Raw genomic sequence first — 5,591 nt, 5'->3', positions numbered from 1 at the left:
ATTATATGTTCTAAAATTTACATTACCTATTTGAAGTGCAGTAACTACTGCATTTAGGCCTGTGTTGATTTCAAGTGGTTGTAGTTTCTTTTGAATTGCTATCTTAGTCGCATATGTAGAGCTGTTTGTTATGCAAATATGTTAATTTTGATAGGAAGTATCATATAGTAGCCTAAACTCTAGTCACCTTAGTGATTTCTCGATCACCTCTTATTCATCCTATCCCAGGTTACTGACTACCCAATGGGGAGCCTTTTGTAATTAATTTGTTGTTTATCTTTGATAGTTTAGTTTGTATATTTCCTTCTTTTTCCTGTAAGCATTATGTATTCGATAGTTGGTATTTGCAAGATCCTTTTTATTATTGAAGTGGTTTTTGGTATTCGATAGCGTTCCACTGAGAATTCCACGGGATCAATAAATTTCTTATGTTGATTACTGCTTTAAAGAAAAGACACATGTATTTATTTCAATACTTCAATTAGTTTGTGTAATTATATATTTATTTGTATAAGAGGTTGAACCTTCAAAGGTTCCATAAGAGGTTGCTTCGTACCTATTATTATTCTGTAAAAAGAGGATGTATCTAACTAAAATGGAAGTTGTTCTACAAACAAAAGAGCTATTATGATTTTGTTAAATAAAAGAGCTCTTGGCACCATTTGTGCCTTTGTTCTTTTGTTAAAAAGATCTTATGGTTTTACAAGTATATAATAGGCAAGTATGTGTAATTCATGGTATCTTTTTGTACGGAAACTTGTAAAAGAAATGCTGAAATTCGGAAAAAACAAATTGTTTCACATATCGGTGGCTCCAAACCTAACTCCAGAAGAAGGGCTGAAATGGTATTGATTCATTTTGAATACTTTAATTAAACTAGCAACTATTCTTAGTTAGTTAAGTTAATGCGACTTTAACTTTTTCATTTATAGATGGCTGAGACTGGACAAAAGCCTGGACGAGGACAGCTTTATCTCGCTACACATAGGAATGAAAATGGATCATATGTTAATGAGGCGGCCAAAGAGATATGTGTAAGTTTTTAATTTCTTCCATCAAATTTGCAATCATTTAGTACGTAGTAATCAGTGATTGGTTATAAAATATGTTGTAACAAGCAATATGCGGGTACGGTGCTTGGATTCCTCTACGAAAGTCAGAAATGATAAGAAAGTAAACCTTTCCAATTGATTTTGACATGAAAGCTGTTCATGCTCGGGTACGGTGCTTTCAGTATTAATCCACGTTTTATCCACATCTGAATATTTGGGTGAAGAAAGGAAATTTCGTCAAATAATAGCCTCGATGATGTTATTATGTGATATATTCTTTATATTTTAAGATGAAATGGTTACCAGGATTGAGTGAATAAATGATGAGTTGCTGGTGTTAGTCGGATCCATAGCTTATTATTGAACCAACGAACCAAAATCTGATTGCCATCTGGGGAAGAAACAAGATATTTATGTAGGTTCCAGGTAGATAGGTACTTTACCAAGTAGTTCACTTGCTATGTTTTGATGAAGAAACAAAATGATGTCTGCCCTTCAGAACTGACTACTAACAAACTGGATGGGCAATATAGCTCATTGGATGCAGATTTTTCCAAGGACTAACCGACCCAAGAAAGCTGGCCATTTTTGTTTTCCTTTTCCAATTGGAATGGGACATTCGGCCAATGCAGCCAATTTATGGACCCCTTGTTCTTCTTTATCTTTTTTCTTTATTTTCTTCAGTATTTTATTTTCTTATTGCTCTTAAATTTTGGGTCTTCTATTATTTTTGTACTAGTGATTTTCTTCCGAAAAGCTCAACATGTGATGTTATGAACATATAAGCATGTGATTTAGTAAAATAGAACCTGAGTTGGGCCTCTTCCTTGTTGATAAGTTTGCCTCCACTCTACTGAAGTGAGTTAAAATTTTCAGTAAACATCTTATATGTTGCTAATTTAAGAGTTTAGTCATGAGAAGCTGGTAAGTATGATAAATTTGCTGTTGTAATTGATATAAAAGAAAAAGATATTCTTCTCTTGTTTTTCTTTTTTAATAACTTATCAATCACTGATTGAAGGTAGGACACTGACTTTTGGTGTGTAATGTATTTAGGAAAAAAATTAAACTAGCATTGAGCCAAAGCACCGTGGATGAGTCTGAAATTTCGCCAAATGATATCGTTGGTAAGGTGCTGGGAAAAGAACACTCTGGAAGGGTAAAGTACTTGGGATTAAGAGTTGTTCCTGGCAGAGCTTTTAGACAAACAAGACCTCGTTATAGTGATTTGAATGCTTCAAGTTATAATAACGGTTCATGTTCTTCCCAATACCAAGAGAAGTACAATCAAATGTTGAATGCTCGCAATCAAAGCCAAGAGAACTACAGAAAAATGATGAATGTTAACACCTAAATGATGAATGCTTTTAAGGCATATATGATAATAAAAGAAGGGAGGATACCTGAAGAATTTGCAGGGATCTTTGTTTCTCCTCCTCATTCAACGGTAAGAAAAGTTCATAACTTTCTCATTTAATTTTGAAAGTGTGATTGATCAGTCCAAATGTGACTCTGAATTGAGAAAGAAGAAAACTTTTGTGTTATGTGGTGTTTGACTCTTTTTCTCACTTTCTTCACTCCTATATCTACACATGCATTCTCATTTTGTTGTCAGTGTGCTTTTTTTTTTCACTTTCAGCTTGTGCTTAGCTGCTGCTCTCTCCAAATATTAAGTTTTTGTGAGGTTTTGATTTAAAGTTTTGAGCTTCTTCTTCTACAATTGATGATTTTGAGCTAGGATAGATATATGGAGCATACAACAAACCATAATTTGCATACATATAGAACATGAGAAGGAATGCATGTATATCTACAATATATAGGAAGGAAGAAATAGCAAAATAGCATATAAATAAGAATGATTTAGTATATCTAAGTATTTCTGTACCTACATACAATATTATATTAGTATTGTATTCCATATTAGAGCTGGAAGCTCATATATTTTTCTTAGATAATTCTAACACCTAAATTCCTCTGTGCAAATTCAGTAAGGTTTCTGAATTCATTCTCATCAATAAATCCATCGCCATTAGCGTCTGTAATTTTTATACCGTGGCTGCCTTTTAGCCTGCTGAACCAGCCACCGTTGGCTCGGACGGCGTCTCGGACTTTTTCTTTGCTTATCTTCCCATCTCTGTCTGTGTCAAATCTCTTTAGCCATTTCCTGAACTTCTGCAAACTCATTTCAAGTTTTGATTTAATTTGGGCCAGTGGAAAATTAATGAATTATGGGATATTGGAAGAAGCTGAGAGAGTTTGATAAAGAGTCAATGATGGCTTTGGTCATTAATGTACTACGTATTCGGATCATAAAAGTTACTGATACTTGACTGAAGCTAAGTGACTATTAATTATGATATTGTTGAGGTACTTTTCGTTAATTATATTTTATTTTTATTTTTTAGCTAAGTGATGCGGCTAGCGGATCCATTTCACCCATGGATGTAAGAAGATCATCTGGTGGAAATAATCCTAACGACAACCATTGAAGTTGCTTGCAAATGTATCATTCTCGATTGAATGGTCATAGTAGATCTTTTGTCCATTATAGTTGCAGTAGATATTCTGTTTAAAGTTGGTTTTAAAACTAACTATAATACTGATGTTTTGTGTTTAATGGATGGAGTAGTTGTGTTTAAAAAAAGTCTTTGAGACTAATGATAATTTACTTTAATGTATTTTATGGTTTATTAATATATTGATGTTATTTGATTCTAGTAAGCAATTTATATAATCTGATGATGCTTCATTATATTACCATAATTGAAATCGGATCAGTTATGGGTATAACAATTGCCAAAAAAAAAAAAATTAATGAATAGTGAAGGTTATAACTGCCGCAATTTAATGTATAATAATATTGTGTTAAAATTTGCGGGGGTTAAATAAAAATATTATAGGAGTTTTGACTGTCGCTAATTTTTTTATACGTGTGTTCTTACAAAGTCAAATTATCGAATTGCGGAGGTTAGACCGACGTTAAATACCCGCCGTTATATGATAACGGCGTTCTCCCAAAAAAAAACCGCAAATTGATTGCGGCGAACATTATTGCGGGGGTTTTGGAAACTGCCGTAACAACATATTGCGGAGGTTTCTGACCGCCGCAATATGTAAATAAAACCTCCGCAAATTTAACTTTTTTTTTTGTAGTGATTCTACAGCACTTGATCCCAATGTCACCAACTTCACCAGAAATTAAGACTACATACTGTAGGGTGACGACTCCTACGTTACTTAGGAATCACCAATATGTTGCACTTCTACTAAAACCCGTTTAAATTGGGGTGCAATACGTACAGTTAGTCATAATTAAATGGCACAAATGATTTACAGTTGCTCACTCTTAATTTCTATTTTATTTTATTTTACTTTTTTGCAGTGGGAATCCAATGTTTTTAGAGCCATTCTGGAAGCAAAATGATGTTTACCAGGTGGCATAGTAAGGGATATGCGAATTTGAGGATAGTTCTCTCATCTCTAAGCAGTTGGAGAATTAATGAAATCCACAAGTAGGAAATGCAAACACATCCAATATATATATATATATATATATATATATATATATATATATATATATATATAGAGGGAGTATTTGCCTATTTGGTCCTGGCTCAACTCAGCTTCTTAATGCAGCGATTTACGCTCTTTCATAATCCTATTTATCTTCAAGATTACTTAGCAAAGTTGTTTCTTCGGCTTCTTACTACCCTGTTTACAAATCACAAACGGAGCTTTTGGCGATACATCCGCATGGAAAACAAAACAAGCAAGAAATGTGGGAAATTCATTGAGTTTGTAACTTCTCCAAACAATCCAGATACACACCAAAAGACATGAGCGGATCTACATATTAAATTTAGGTGTTAAACCTTACCATATGGTCTGTATTAGCTGTATAGAAAATTTGAGGCGTTTGATATATTAAATCAGGAAGCACCAAGTAAACAAAAAGGTTGATGGGTGCTTTGGTAGTGTGAGGGGGTGGGAGTTGGAAACTCACTCATACCAGGCTCAATTTTACTTTATTACTTTACCCCATTTACGTCTCCTTTTTAAATTTTTATCCAGTAGCTCATTTTTTATTCAATACTACTACTTTATTTATTTCCATTCCAGACTACTTTTTCCTTGAATTTTATTTTATCTTCCCCCTTTTTTATAAAATTTCTCCTTTTGTATTTTACCTAGTAATTCTCTATAACAAAAAAAGAAAGAAACTCCAAAGTTCGACCCTTCTAAAAACAAATAGTTCCTCTAAAGTTAAAAAAATTCTCGCCAATTGCATATTTTGTTACACGCGTTTATAATATTAATACGAGCTTTTATTAACTTTTTTGACCGTCATATTCAAATAGTTATACACTTATATTATGTGATTGGTAGTAATTGTACGTCAAGAAAAGTTAAGCACCCACGAATTCAAAATCCTGAATCCTTCCATGCAAATTGGCAAGGCATGTTTATGATTTAGCTTACTGTTGTCCACATTACACGACAATTCCGGCCCCTTTAAATGAAGACCTCATGTTATTT

General features: G+C 33.3%; 1 long non-coding RNA gene across 3 annotated transcripts; it reads left to right on the top strand.

The window, feature by feature from the left end:
- Positions 1–735: 735 nt before the first annotated feature.
- LOC138905454 (uncharacterized) lies at positions 736–3,772 on the top strand. Of its 3 annotated transcripts, none has more exons than XR_011413549.1 (4): positions 736–845; positions 933–1,034; positions 2,126–2,499; positions 3,461–3,772. It is a non-coding gene; the product is annotated as an uncharacterized lncRNA (long non-coding RNA). The 3 variants fall into 3 exon arrangements; XR_011413548.1 differs by having other exon boundaries at positions 2,109–2,499; XR_011413550.1 differs by lacking the exon at positions 2,126–2,499.
- Positions 3,773–5,591: the final 1,819 nt, after the last annotated feature.

This window comes from Nicotiana tomentosiformis, chromosome 2, assembly GCF_000390325.3.
Source record: "Nicotiana tomentosiformis chromosome 2, ASM39032v3, whole genome shotgun sequence".
Lineage (NCBI taxonomy): Eukaryota > Viridiplantae > Streptophyta > Magnoliopsida > Solanales > Solanaceae > Nicotiana > Nicotiana tomentosiformis.
Note: the sequence above shows the minus strand (reverse complement) of the source record. Positions and strands in the feature narration are given on the sequence as shown.